Below are 14,101 nucleotides of genomic sequence, written 5' to 3'. Positions count from 1 at the left end.
AATGGAGAGGAAATGTTTTGAGAATGATGAGGGCAATGAATGTACAAATGTGCTTTACACAATTGATGTATGTATGGATGGTGATAAGAGTTGTATGAGCCCCTAATAAAACGATTAAAAAAAAGAAAAAAAATTCTATATGGCCATCCATTTGTCCTAAATTATTCTCTGCCTCAGAATAAAACTCTGCTTTCAGCTTGCTTACCCACTCTACCTTTGCTCCACAATCTACTCAGGTCCTACGCAGACCAACACCTTCCGGGCGTAAAAAACACCTCTTCTGGACACCCATCCCCTAACCTCTCCCCAGGAGACCGGGTCCTAGTGAAAACTCGTCCCGTGCCTGGCCCTGGACTCCAGACATGGTGGAAAGGTCCATACGCCATAATACTCACCACCCCATCGGCAGTCAAACTGGTGTTGGCTTCCGTAAACACGGAAATGCAGTCACCCAGCCACCGATGGCAGTTCATAGTTACCGAAACCTAGGCTGATAATTCAGAAACCCATTCTCAGGTAATAGATCTATCATGCTTACGTACGCACTGGCTGGCCGATCAAACCCGGCTAATCCAGAGAGCCAACGAAAACTTCAAAAACAAGTTACAGGGCAAAGGTCCAAGGAAAAACCTTTTTCTTGGCTCACCGCTATCCAAGAAGGGGAGGCCCTTCTTAACAATTCCAACCTGGTTAATCTTCCCCTTGTTTCCTTTGTGCTGCCTCCACAGGTCTCCTCTGGCAGCAATACCTTTACCTCAACTGCTTAACTACATGGGAAAAACAGATGCCTTTCCACCAGTATTTAGAGTTCCCCTGTTCCACAGCCCACTGCTAAAAAGGGGCGGTTTTGCTATCCTGGCCCGGGACAAGGTTGTAACAACACCGCACATAACCTCATTTTTCCCCTCAATGCCTCCCCAGGTGGATTCTTGTGGTGCAATGGCACCCTGACAAAAAAACCTTTCTGCTCCTTCCCCATCCCATCTATGTATGCCGGTCACCCTGGTTCCCCAGCTAACTATGTACACAGTCCCTGAGGTAAACGCTCTGCAAAACCCCTCCCATGGCACCACCAGACACACACGGGCAGTGTTCCTCCCTGTCATGGTTGCTTTAGTGGTAGCCTCTTCCTTGGTTGGCTCAGGAATGGGGGCAGAGCCCTATCCCACTCTCTGAGCTCTGCACAAAGCTGGTCCTCCACACTGCAAGCGGCAATTAAAAAACACTGCATTATCTTAAAATCTCTTACAGCACCAAATAACATCCCTAGCCCAAGGAGCCTTACAAAACCGAAATGCCCTAGCCCTCTTAATGGCTGATAAAGGGGGAACGTGTATATTCCTGAATAAGAAGTGTTGCTATTATGTTAACGAATCCGGGTTGGTGGAAACCAGTATAAACAAACTGCGTAAGTTGGGGGGAAAAGCTATCCGGTCAGACCCCCGGTGTCCAACAAGAGGTTGGTGATCTAATCCATTCATCGGTGGATTGCTCCCTTAATAACCTCTCTTATAACCATCTGCAGTCTGCTACTTCTGGCGTTCTGTTTGCTGAACTTTCTTCCCAACCGAATGCAAGAAATTTCTCGTGTTGCCGTTAATCAAATGTTATTGTATCCTTACAGTCCTCTCCCACAGGAGCCAGACATTCCCAAATCTTAAGCCCCTCCCACGCCATCCCAGTACCGGCAGGAAGTAGCCAGAAGAGTCGTTGCCCGTATCACCAAAGAGTTGGGAATGTATGGCCAGATCAATACCAGGCCGGCTTCTAGCAGCAAGTGACCTTGAATCTCCCCTACCCGTGCGGAGCTGACCAGAGCTGGCTGAAACAGCTAGCAGCAAGTGGCTTTGAATCTCACACACTCACCTGCGGAGCTGACCAGAGCTGGCTATGTAACCTGTCAGCAGCTTTGCAAGTTTTTTTCTTTCTTTTACTCACGGCCCATTTGGCTCAGTGCCCGCTTTGTTCTTGACCCACTGCTCTGCACCCGGCACGAATACACCCAGAACCAGGAAGACTCTTTACATTCCAGAAACCCGGACATACCTGCATCTCCCAATCCCTAACTACTTTACCTTATATGAACTCTGTTGGGAGCCGGTGGCCATTAAGGCCTTAGCCTCAGCCACGGAGCAGAACTTGGCTGCTTCCTGGTTGTTAAGTTTCGTCTTTCATTTGCTAAACCTGTGGGGGGCTGGCCCTGCCTAATTCCTGCCCAACCCTACCTCCACGTTCCTAGCTACGTGTAGCACCTGCGGTTGTAAGAGTTGACCTTTTCACCCATTGGTTAATAATGCCGAGCGCTCATTGGACTAAGATGGACTTTGCATTACGCCGGATGAACCTTAGTCTGCATGCAGGACGTCTTTGAGAACTAGCGCGCGCCTTTTTACCTGCAGCTGATTGGTTAACGTTCTTATGCTTCATTAATGTACATGTTGGATTGGATGTTGTGTAGCACACCTTATTAAAATATGCACCTCCCAGTTCCCCTTTATATGCCCCGAGCTTTGCCCAAATAAATGGAGCTTGATCAGTGTTTGTCTTGCTCCACGTCTCCGTGTCTTTTCTTCCACCCAGGTCTGCCTTTCCCTGCAGGGCCCTGCTCGTGCGTCCCGCAGGCCGGGACGCTACAGAACTCAAGACAGCCCACTCACATATTCTCTGGCCATATAGCACCACCCCTGTAGCCTGGGGCGCAACGCCCTCGGCCCAGACACTGTGGACTGTGGGACTTCGCCCAGGCTGGGTTTTTCTCCCCAATAAAGCCTGTTTGCTCTAATTCGACTGATTTGGTCTCTGGCGCCTCTCAACTACCTTACACTGGTCAGATCCTAGCAAGGAGAGTGTGGAGAAGCAGAGGGCAGTCCGAGTTTGAGACAAAGACGGAGGCAGCCGGCCCTGCAAAGGGAGATGGGTCTTGAGTGGGATGGGAAAGGGCCAGTAGCAGAAAGCAGGTGGGAGGGGCCCCAGCCTTCTGACCAAACAGCAGGGAAAGGTGGCCTGCAGGAACGGGAAGATGGGCTTCCTGAAGTGTGTGCAGACTGCAGAGCTGAGGCAGCGCAGCCCCTCTCGACAGCTCCATCCTAGGCAGGCGCTGTTGTGCCAGGACTGAGGAAGAAAGCCAGGGAAGCTCACAGCACTGCAATGACATTGGAGGGTGGAGGGCACATGCTTAGACCACAGGAACTAGAACCAAGGGAAGGCTGGGATGCAGGGGAGGGTCCCTTGCAGTAGTCATGGGTGCATTTAAGAATGGATGTTGAGGGTCTATCTGGAGCCAGGCCCTGGCATCTGGTCAGACACATCTTTCCTGATGTTGTTCGAATGCAACGTCTGACTTGGGAGGTCTGAGGCAGAGCCTGAGGTGACTCATCTCTGTAGCTTCTGCCGGCCACACTGCAGAGACCCGAGGTGCCTCAAGGTGGACTCTCTCTTCAAACCCTCGCTCCAGTGCAGTCTGTAAGTTTTCCTGGGCTAGAAAGCTGAGGCTTTTAAGGCGTTGTGACTTGCCTGAGAGTACCCTAGACAATGGGAGCTCAACTGTCTTCTGGGGGGTGGGGGTGGTAAATAACCCAAATCAGGGCTGCCTCAAACCACCTCCCGCTCTGTCCCAGGATGTGGTCCCCAGTTTGTACATCCAGACCTTCCTGCCGTTGGCCGGCCTCCAGCCGGGAGCTTCTGCGCTGGCCTGCAGCCCGTCTAAAGATAGTCTACCTCACAGGAAACCAGAGGCTATTGGTCAACTTCGCAAGTGAGATGCCCTCAGAGGGTGCAAGAGGGAAGCACTAACCACTGGCAGAGGCTGCGTGAGGACTGGCTGATTGGCACCTCCCGGCCTCTGCTTTCCGGAGCCACCAAGGTAGGTACAGAGAGCTTGGTTCCGCATGCACCTGTGGTCGTGGGGGACATGGCGGTCAGCAGTCCATGATCAAAGCTGCTAATGAGGTTGGTTTTACCATACGTGCCCAAATTAAGAGACTGTTTAATGGAAGTGTTGAGTGTGATTGTATCACTTGTGATAAGCCTATGGCTTTTCCCAACCAGATTCACTGCCACTGAGGCACAATGCTGACTCACAGTGACTCCATGGGCAGGGAAAGCTGCACCCCTGTGAGGTTCCCAGACGGTAACTCTTTACAGGAGATGGCCCCATCATTCTCCCTCAGAGAGGCTGGGGTGGATTTGAACTGTTGGCTTTGCAGTTGGCAGCCCAACCCATAACCACGGTGTCACCAGCGCCCCACAGCCTATGACCAGGAGTGTTATTAATGACATCGGAGGGTTGAGGGTACATGATCATGATTCGACCTTAACTAGGGAGGGGGTGGGGAAGCATATAAAATTGCACCAGGACAATATAGAGGAATTATTCTTTTTTTAAGGTGAGAACTAAGGACTGAAGTTCTAGTTTAATAAGTAAGCGCCGTTGTCATTCAGAAACCCACGCTTAAGTGTGCATGGGTGAAGTGATTCAATGGGTGGGCTTCTTAGATAGAACTCGGGCATGGAGTGGAGAACGGACAGAGCCCCGTCAGGCATTGCTAACTGTGTAAACCAGATGATGGGCTTGTGGGGGTTCTCTCTGCTTCTGTCTGCTCTAAAATATAATAACAATTTTAAATGACTTTTGAGGTTTAAAATGATTAACAAAACATATGCATAAAGATCAGAAGGAGAAAGATGTAGGATTCCAGGTGGTAGAGTAACAAGTGGCATTTCCCCCCTTTGGGGCTACGCTTTTTGGGTGACATCCACATTTTTCACACCTGGAACCCTAACTGTCGCATCTATGTTTTCTATAATGAGCACATGTTGCAGCCCCAGTAGGAAGTGTTTTCATCCATACACTAGCAGCATGGATCTGATGTTCAATATTGATGTATGATGTCAAGGTCACTATGACCAGACTGACTTGTATTGAGTTGATTCAAAGCCACCCTAGAGGAGAGGGTGGAGTGGTCCCTGGGGGCTTCCAAGACTGTAACTCTTCATGAGAGTGGAAAGCCTCATCTTTGTCCCAAGGAGTGGCTGGTGATTTTGAACTGCTGACTGCCATATGCAGCTCAACTCGCAAACTACCGTGCCACCAGGCAGAGGAGCAGTTCGAGGTAGCGTTCAACTCCCAAGAATCGGTGACAGTCCCGGAAACCCACAGGGGGCAGGTCTGTAGTGCATGTCCTGTGGTGCATGCCATGCCTCGGCAGCCACGGGAATGCAGTGAGCTTGGATTGAGTCGCTGTGGTGAGGATGATCGGCTCAGAAGGCTTGTGCGCTTGGAAAGCACAGTTTTCAGAAAGAAATAAAGGGGGGCTACGTGTGATAGGGGCAAGACAGGAAGCAAGACAGTAACCTTTTGCAGCCGAATGCTTCCAGCCGACTGTGATTCTGCTGGGAGACAGAGCAGCGCTGTGGTCAGTTAGCCACCGAGTGCTTCATGCTGTGACACCAAGGTCCATCGGGGAGAAGGACCGTGGTGGCTTGGGCGGCATGACAGCCCCTCCGAGCCCTGCGAGAGGGCCCAGCTGAACCCAGAGGAACGCCAGGGAATCCGAGGCATTTCTTCTTCTTACAAAATACTGTTTGGGAGGGAAAATTTAACGTAGAAAAAAAAAAAAAGTTGAACCCAAAAAGGGAAAAGAGGAAGATGGGACAGTGTGAAAAGCGAGTAAGAAGACTTCCCAAGTGAGCCTCGGCGTGCAGGGACCGTCTGGGAATCTGAGAAGGGGCCTCCGGTGCTCGGGAGGGGCTGGGCTTCCGGGGGTGAGGGCAGGGCGGACAGGGGGCAGAGGCGGGGCAGTGGCGGGGCTTGTGGCTAGCTGCCGCCGCCTTCATTCCTGCTCAGGTGTTTCAGAAGAGGGCTGTGCCGGAGGGTTTTCAAAGCTGTGATCCTTTGGCAGCAGGCCGCCAGGCCTTTCTGCGGAGGGGCTTGGGGGGCTCAAACAGCCCCCCTCCTCTCTTCAGCCAGTCATCTCGTGCTTAACCGTTTACACCACTGGGCTCAGGACCACTCAGAAGAGATAGGGCTTGGGAAGGACCGAATGGAAACATGCCCTTTCTTTTCACAAAGGGAAGCAGAGCCGGACAGCGTCTTGTCCGCTTTCAGACTGACAGCTCTTAAACCAGCGGTTCTCAACCTGTGGTTCGTGACCCCTTTGGGGGTCCAACGACCCTTTCACAAGGATTGCTTAAGACCATTGGAAAACATGTATTTCCAAAGGTCTTAGGAACTGAGACACCGCTCCTCTATCGTCTCCAGGCAAGTCTGCCCACATGCAGATACGCCCAGAGACGAGTACCCAGCGGGAAGACTGTTACCCATGCTACATACTGCTTCAAGACAAAATTTCACTTATTTATCATTAGAAATAAATATTTCACAGTAGAGAATTACATATTTTCTTGGTGATTAATCACTCTGCTTTAATTGCGTTCAATTTGGCACAATGAAAATACATCCTGCCTATCAGATATTTACATGACAATTCATCACAGTAACAAAATGTGATGAAGTAGCAGCGAACATAATTTTATGGTTGAGTGGGTCACCACAACATGAGGAACTGTATGAAAGGAAACTGCATGAGGAAGGTTGCGAATCAGTCTTCAACCATGGGGAGCTCTGCCTAGGATGTCTCCTTCAATCCCACACCCCAACCCCGCTGGGAAATGAAGTCCTGGATCTGCACTTATTTGCACGTCACTTGGCCTTGCTAAGCCTCCGTTTCCTGTGCTTCCAACGGAGACTGGCCATTGAGTTGCAAAGGTAGAAGCCCTGGGATGGGTGCCTTTGGGATGTCTGTGAGGATGAAAGGCAACAAAGAGTTCCAAGTACTTAGCCTGGCCCATGGTTGGCGTCCAAGAAACAACACTGGCTGTGATGAGGGCGCAAAGGAGGCTCAGAAAGTCGAGGTTCCTTAAGAATACTCACGGCCTTTGAGTGATATTGTCAAGGGCCCAGGATGGTGGGTGTAAGGTGGTCGAGAGGCGCCAGAGACCAAATCAGTCCAATTAGAGCAAACAGGCTTTATTGGGGAGAAAAACCCAGCCTGGGCGAAGTCCCACCGTCCACAGTGTCCGGGCCGAGGGACTCGCACTCCAGGAGTGGTGTTTATATAGCCAGGAACATGTGACTGGGCGGTCTTGAGTACATATATAAGGTAAAGTAGTCAGGGATTGGGAGATACAGGTATGTCCGGGTTTCTGGAATGTAAGGTGTCTTCCTGGTTCTGGGTGTATCCGTGCTGGGTGCAGAGCAGGGGGCAGAGGTCGAGAACAAAGCGGGCACTGAGCCAAACAGGCCGTGAACAAAACGGGCCATGAGCAAAAGAAAGAAAAAAACTCACAAAGCTGCTTTACATAGCCAGCTCTGGTCAGCTCCGCAGGTGTGTGTGTGAGATTCAGGACCACTTGCTGCTAGCTGTTTCAGCCAGCTCTGGTCAGCTCCGCATGGGTGGGGGAGATTCATGGTCACTTGCTGCTAGAAGCCGGGCTGGGATTGATCGGGCCATACAGTGGGGAAAGACAGGGGGCTTGTGGTGGCGGACCTAGTCCAGAGTCAATGCTCATCTCCCTCCGCGACCCCTACGCTGGTGGGAGGGTGGAGTGGCATCCGTGGTCAGGGGTGTTCCTCCAAACCAAAAGGCCAGACCTCAAAGAACCTTCTCCTTGAGACCCAGAACCTCTCCAGGCCCAACCTCTGACCCGAACAGGATCCTCCTCTATCCCTCTAGAAAGCCTAACAGTATCAGAACCAGAACTCAAAGTGCAGTGTCCAGGTTAACAACTTTCTGTGCACTAATCTCCCACAAAACCACTCTCCACGCACAAGGAAGGAGCCTTGCCAGACCCCAGGAGACGTCCCGCACGTCCAATCCTGACCACAGCCCTGCCCCTCACCCCAACCCCAAGCAACCACAACCCTGCCGTTGTGGTCAACCCTCCGAAGAGTTGCATCCCTCTGTAACTTTCCTACTGAAACATGCATCCTTAAATAAGATGAAAGGGACCCTGGGGGCACACTGCTGATGCGCCCACCGGGGCAACTAGCCCAAAGGTCAGCCGTTTGAACCCACCAGCCACTCCATAGGCTAAAAGACCTGACACTCTGCTCCCTTAAAGATGACAGCTTTGGATGGCCCGAGGGGACCATTCTACACTGTCCTCTGGGGTCACTAGGAGTCAGCATCCATTCGATAGCTCACCACCACCACCACCAACACCAGGGTTCCGTTTCTGCCCATGATGCTCACATTCGTGGGTTCTTGCAGCAGGTCTGGGGTTTGCCTGGTGTCTTTTGCCCTTCCCCCCGCCCCACTCCCCCTCCCCTACCGCAGTGCTTTGAAAATGCAGCCCCCCCGGTGGGTGCATGAGCACTCAGGCATGTTCACGGGAGATGCAGGCCGCTGTGGGGAGGGAGGGAAGGCGCTGTGCCATTCCTTGCTGCACAGTTGTCCCGCAAATCTAAAAGCACAGGGTGAAACTGCCCTCCTTTGGGTCTTCCTGGTTGTGGTGTTTTAGGGAAACCTTTCTCCCCTGGTGCCGGTGGATGACCAGCAATCAAGCACCAACTGCTCCGAACAAGTCCATCCGCGGGCCTGTCGGAGGAAGAAGCCCTGGGCTGCCATCAGGAAAGTGCAGACCCACAAGTCCCTCCACGGGAGGAAGAGGAGATGGCGTGCTCCCAGAAGGTGTGACCGTCTCAGAAACCCTGGGGAGTGGCACCGCTCAGAACCCTCAGGAACCCTCGGGTCCCATCGACTGGATGACTCAGAATCAACTTGACGGCGGTGGGTTTCTAGAAGATATCACCACCACTACCACCACCGCCCCAAAACCAAAACCTTCTTTCTGTCAGTTCCATTCCAACTCACAGGGATGCTAAAACCAAAAAAACCAAACTCACGGCCATCAAGTCTGTTCTGACTCATGGCGACCCCACAGGGGGGCCTGGGGGGAGAAAACCGCCCCTGTGGGTTTCCTAGACTGGAGCTTTCTGGAAGGTAAAAAAAGCCCATCTTTCTCCCAAGGACTGGTTGGTGGTTTCAAACTGCTCACCTTGCCATTAGCAGCCCAGCACATAACCACTATGCCACCAGGGAACCTCCTGAAGGCTAGCTGTTGAGTGCTAACCACCCATTGGCCCCACACGTGCTCCAAGCATCAGTGTTCAAAGAGCCCCAGACTGAAAGCTACTCACCTATCCATCGCCTAGAGAACCCGTGACCAGTGGTGGGAAATTCGCCGGCCGGAATCCGAGACAGTGGGAGTCTGACCACAAACAGCCACACACCGAGCGTTGGAGGAGAGACTCCCAAGCCTGTCAAGATGGATTCCCAGTTTTCAAAATGTGGTCCATGTGCTCAGACAACTACCCACTGCATCTCCGCGAGCTACGATCTGGATTTTCTCTGCACCATATCGATGCCTTGCCGTCCGTTTCTGCAGCTCGCAGAGTTGGGAAACGGTTTCCAGAATGGACGGAGGGATGTCGCCTAGACGGCTTTTGTTTTGTTTTGTTTTGTTTTGGGGGGGGGGGGACATTCAGAGTTTTTCATGGTTTTCCTTATTCTGTCCCCGGCACGGCCTCTCCTCTGGCTCCTTGGCCCCGCCTGCTCTCCGGCCTCACGGGAGCCTCCGCCCCAGGTAGCTGCCTTTCCTGAATGTGCTTCAAACTTGTGGGATTCTCCTGTCTCTGCCATCCTCACTCCCTCTATTTCTGGTGGACTTTCTCTCACCCTCTCTGTTTGACCTGGGCTCCCAAGCATCCTCCCTATATTCAGATCCTCCAAACCTTTGGCTTCAAAGTCCTCCCCCAACACCATACATGCCTTCCCCTTTGTCTATCCAGAATGCCACTCCCCACTTTAAGACTCAACTTCAATGGCAACTTCGCAGGGATACCCACTTCACGACTCTATCCCAGACCTCAAGAGGGCCGTTAGAAAGGCTGACTACTTGAACTTCCTATAACTCTTCTTATAGCCTACCAGGAAACGACAATGGCTACCGTGGGTTAGGCCTTGGGCTGCTAGCTAAAAGGTCAGGAGTATCAAACCCACCAGCCACTCGGAGGGAGGCGAGGCTGTCTGTTTCCCGAAAGATCGACAGCTTTGGAAGCCCTCTCTAGGGTCACCCTTCATGGGAACTGGCCCGATGGCCGTGGGTTTGGGTTGTTTGTTTCGTTTCTTAGACGTGTTTGTCTCCGTAGCCTCTCACTCCGCATCTCACCCAAGATAAAGATGCCCACGAGATACTCGCTCAATGAGGAGACCAACTCAAACGGCACTTCCTTTCAAAACCTCACTGTGGGGTTTGTTAGAAGGGAGTTAATACAGTAGGCAGAGGCGTCAAGCCCAAACCCCGAACAGCGGCAGGTTGTTTAAGTGGTCTGGCCGCCTCCTGCTGCCACGGTTTTGCTTGGGGTATCCCTTTGTGCCAGAGCGATCACTGGCAGTCTGTTTCAGGCAGGCTCATTTACTTCAAGGAATAAAGACTCGCTCTGTGTATTTGCTCTGGGGGGAGGTAGGGGTGCCTGGTGTCTGTGGTCAGCGTACATGGGGAAGCCATCAGGCCCCGGTAAAGCATGGCACACCAAACAGCACCAGAGTGAGCACAGCCTTGTCTGCACACGTCAAGTTACAGTCTTGCCGGGCTTCAGGGAATCCACGCATCGAGCTCTTCTCTGTCTCCCAAGCAGAGCCTTCGCTGATCGCACGTGGGCTGATGGGACAGGGAGCCGTGGAAGCTTCGTGTTCCCCGCTGGACAGCTGGGGCTCTTTACACTAAAAAGAGAAACAAAGCGAAACAACCCATGGCCACCCGGCGATTCCCAGGCATCGTAAGACAGAGTCGAGCTGCTTCACAGGGTGTCCAAGGCTGTCAATCTTTTTTTATAACTAAATCATTTTATTGGGGGCTTGTACAACTCTTATCACAACCCACATATACATCCATTGTGACAAGCACTTTTGTACATTGGTTGCCATCATCATTTTCAAAACATTTTCCTTCTACTTGAGCCCTTGGTATCAGCTCCTCATTTTTTTCCCATCCCTTCCCCACCCTCCCTCCCTCATGAACCCTTGATAATTTATAAATTATTGTTATTATTTTTTCATGTCTTACACTGACCAAAGTCTCCCTTCACCCACTTTTCTGTTGTCCGTCCCCTAGGGAGGGGGTTATATGTAGATCATTGTGATTGGTTCCCACTTTTCCCCCTACCTTCCCCTTTCCCTCCTGGTATTGATAATCTCATTATTGCTCCTGAGGGGTTTATCTGTCCTGGATTCCCTGTGTTTCCAGCTCTTATCTGTACCAGTGTGCATCCTCTGGCATAGCCATATTTGTAAGGTAGAATTAGGGTCATGATAGTAGGGGATGGGGGGAAGCCTTAAAGAACTAGAGGAAAGTTGTATGTTTCCTTGGTGCTATACTGCACCCTGACTGGCTTGTCTATTCCTTGTGACCCTTCTGCAAGGGGATGTCCAGTTGCCTACAGATGGGCTTTGGGTCTCCACTCCGCACTCCCCCTCATTCACAGTGATATGATTGTTTTGTTCTTTGCTGCCTGAAACCTGATCCTATCAACACCGCATGATCACACGGGCTGGTGTGCTTCTTCCATGTGGGCTTTGTTCCTTCTCAGCTAGATGTCTGCTTGTTTATCTTCAAGCCTTCAAGACCCCAGATGCTATATCTTTTGATAGCCGGGCACCATCAGCTTTCTTCACCACATTTGCTTATGCATCTGCTTTGTCTTCAGCGATCATGTCGGGAAGGTGAGCATCATGGAATGAGGCTATCAGTCTTTATGGAAGCAGACACCACTTCTTACTCCCATAGTGGCTGGTGGGTTTGAACTGCCAACCTTGAGATCAGCAGCAGAGCACGTAAGCACTGGGCCACCAGGATTCCTTTGCTCTTTGCTGTAGACTGAGAGCTCCTGTTGTTGAGGACTGCAGCCTGCTGTCTAGTTCTCACAGAGCTGGCTGGACCTTGAGAGATGGTCTAGCCCAACACTTTCCTTCCAGAGAGCAGGAAACCCAGGCAGAGAGGGCAATGCCCCCTATACCCCCACCCCTAGGGTTTTCCAGACACATGTGGTGTGTGTGTGGATTTCTATGAACTACATGGCTCTTGGGAGCCCTGGGTGGTGTAGTGGGCTACACATTGTTCTGCTAACCACAAGTTCATCCGTTCAAAACCACCAGCTACTCCTCAGGAAAATGATGAGGCTTCCTACTCCTGTAAAGATTCACAGCCTCAGAAACACACAGGGCCACTCAGCTCTGTCCTGTCAAGCCACTGAGTCGGTCGACTCAATGGCATTCGGTGGGGAGACGTGGCTCTTCCAACCACCAGCCCCGTCTGACGGTAGTAAAGGCGCCTATCCTCAGTCTTTTCTTGTCCACAGAAAATGACCCAGGGCTGTCACCACCATGGAGGAGGGTTTGATCCCGGGGTCTGGCAGTGGGGGACACCTAGCAGTAGTTGAAGAAGCAGATAACTCTTTGTTCCTTGGGGCTCATTCCACCGAGAGGGATGGGTCCTGAAGGGAGAACCCTTTGAAGAACACTCCAGGATGAATGACAGACTGGCTCATTTTGCCTTCTGGTTCTAGAAAGATGGCCTGCAATAACCTTCAGGCACCGGCCATGGTAAGGCGCGTGGGCTGTGTGCAGAGACGAGGTCGAAGTCCTTGAACAAGCTTCCTTGAGCAAGTGACATGAATCTCTCTACACCTCTGTTCCTTATTACTACAATGGGGATCATGACTTCCCTTGTGGAGAAGATTAAATGGGTTCTGGTGTGCGCAGAGTGACATCTATAGACATTCAGGAACAGCAGGGCTCTCCTGAAGCAGGCTATCTGGGGTGAGATAATGGGACGTTAACAGCCTATTGGCATCCTCGTGGGGAAAGGCTGGGGCTCACACACTTCTCTAGCTTCACTTAGCCTGAAGGGAGTGGAAAAAAATCAAACCCAAAATGTTCTCATATTCTTGCCTTTAGACATTAAACCCAGTCTTCACCTAAGGGCCTACAGAGCCATCAGCAGAGACCCAGGAAGGTGAAAGGGAGGGTGGCTTTAGAAACTAGGTAGCAGGCCAAAAGAGGGGAAAGGCAGCCCATCAGGAGGGGGTGGGGGCGGAGGGGGTGGATTTGGGTCCCCTAAACAAGCAGGGAAGTTGAGAAAGGGAAGCTGGCTGGAAACAATGGCCACAGACATGTGCAAAAAATAAAAGAGCAGGCATGAGAAAAGGAAGTGGCCTAGAGGAAGTTGGGCGTGAGCAGCTGGGGAGGAGAGTGGGTGATTGTATATAACAGACCCAACAGAAATTCATTCTGCTGGGGTATGGCCCTCACAAACACTCGAAGCTCAGACTCTTCTAACTCAGACACGAATGACAGGGTGAGGAGTCTGAGAAAACCCTTGATGTTGGTCCAACTGAGAGGGCCCCCCGTGAGAGAGTAGAATGGTCACATCGGGTCCCTAAGGCTGTAGACTCTTACAGCCACATCTTTCTACCCTGGAGTGGCTAGTGGGCTTAAGCTGTCAACCCTTTGGTGAGCATCTAAGCACTACCAGGGGTCCATGGTTATGAACAACCTCATGAGAGTTTCTGGGCAGCAGAAGGATTCCTTTGGGGTCTGAGTGAACCTCTGTCTCTGCGTTCAAGGCCTGGGTGGCAGTTACTGCCTCAAGCCAAACTAATATCCTTGTAGCCTGTCACTTTATACCCAATAAATTGTGTGATCGATAATCAGGTAAAACCATCCCCCCCATGTTGACATTGTCGCTAGATTCTGTCACGTCGGTTGTGGCTCATAGTGGCCCTGTCACAACAGAACAAAACACTACCCAGTCTGGTGTCACCCTCTTGATTGTTGCTGGGTCTGAGCCTATTGGGGCAGCTATCTTTCTTTTTTTTTTTTATTAGGGGCTCATACAACTCTTATCAAAATCCATATATACATCAACTGTGTAAAGCGCATTTGTACATTCATTGCCCTCATCCTTCTCAAAACATTTCCTCTCCACTTAAGCCCCTGGCATTAGGTCCTCATTTTTCCCCTCCCTCCCTGCTCCCCCCCTC

General features: G+C 51.5%; 1 protein-coding gene across 1 annotated transcript in view; it reads left to right on the top strand.

Annotated features, from left to right (window-relative positions):
* The first annotated feature begins 3,797 nt into the window (after positions 1 to 3,797).
* The window catches only part of CX3CR1 (C-X3-C motif chemokine receptor 1), a 20,814-nt gene continuing 10,510 nt past the window's right edge, over positions 3,798 to 14,101 (top strand). The window contains exon 1 of the mRNA XM_045295062.1: positions 3,798 to 3,862. The gene's annotated coding sequence lies outside the window, so the exon portion shown is untranslated. The remainder of the gene's footprint in view (positions 3,863 to 14,101) is intronic.

The sequence above is a fragment of the Echinops telfairi genome, unplaced genomic scaffold, assembly GCF_000313985.2.
Source record: "Echinops telfairi isolate 266 unplaced genomic scaffold, ASM31398v2 ScPeMD7_4225;HRSCAF=4972, whole genome shotgun sequence".
NCBI classification, from domain to species: Eukaryota; Metazoa; Chordata; class Mammalia; order Afrosoricida; family Tenrecidae; genus Echinops; species Echinops telfairi.
This window is presented reverse-complemented; position numbering and strand designations above follow the sequence as displayed.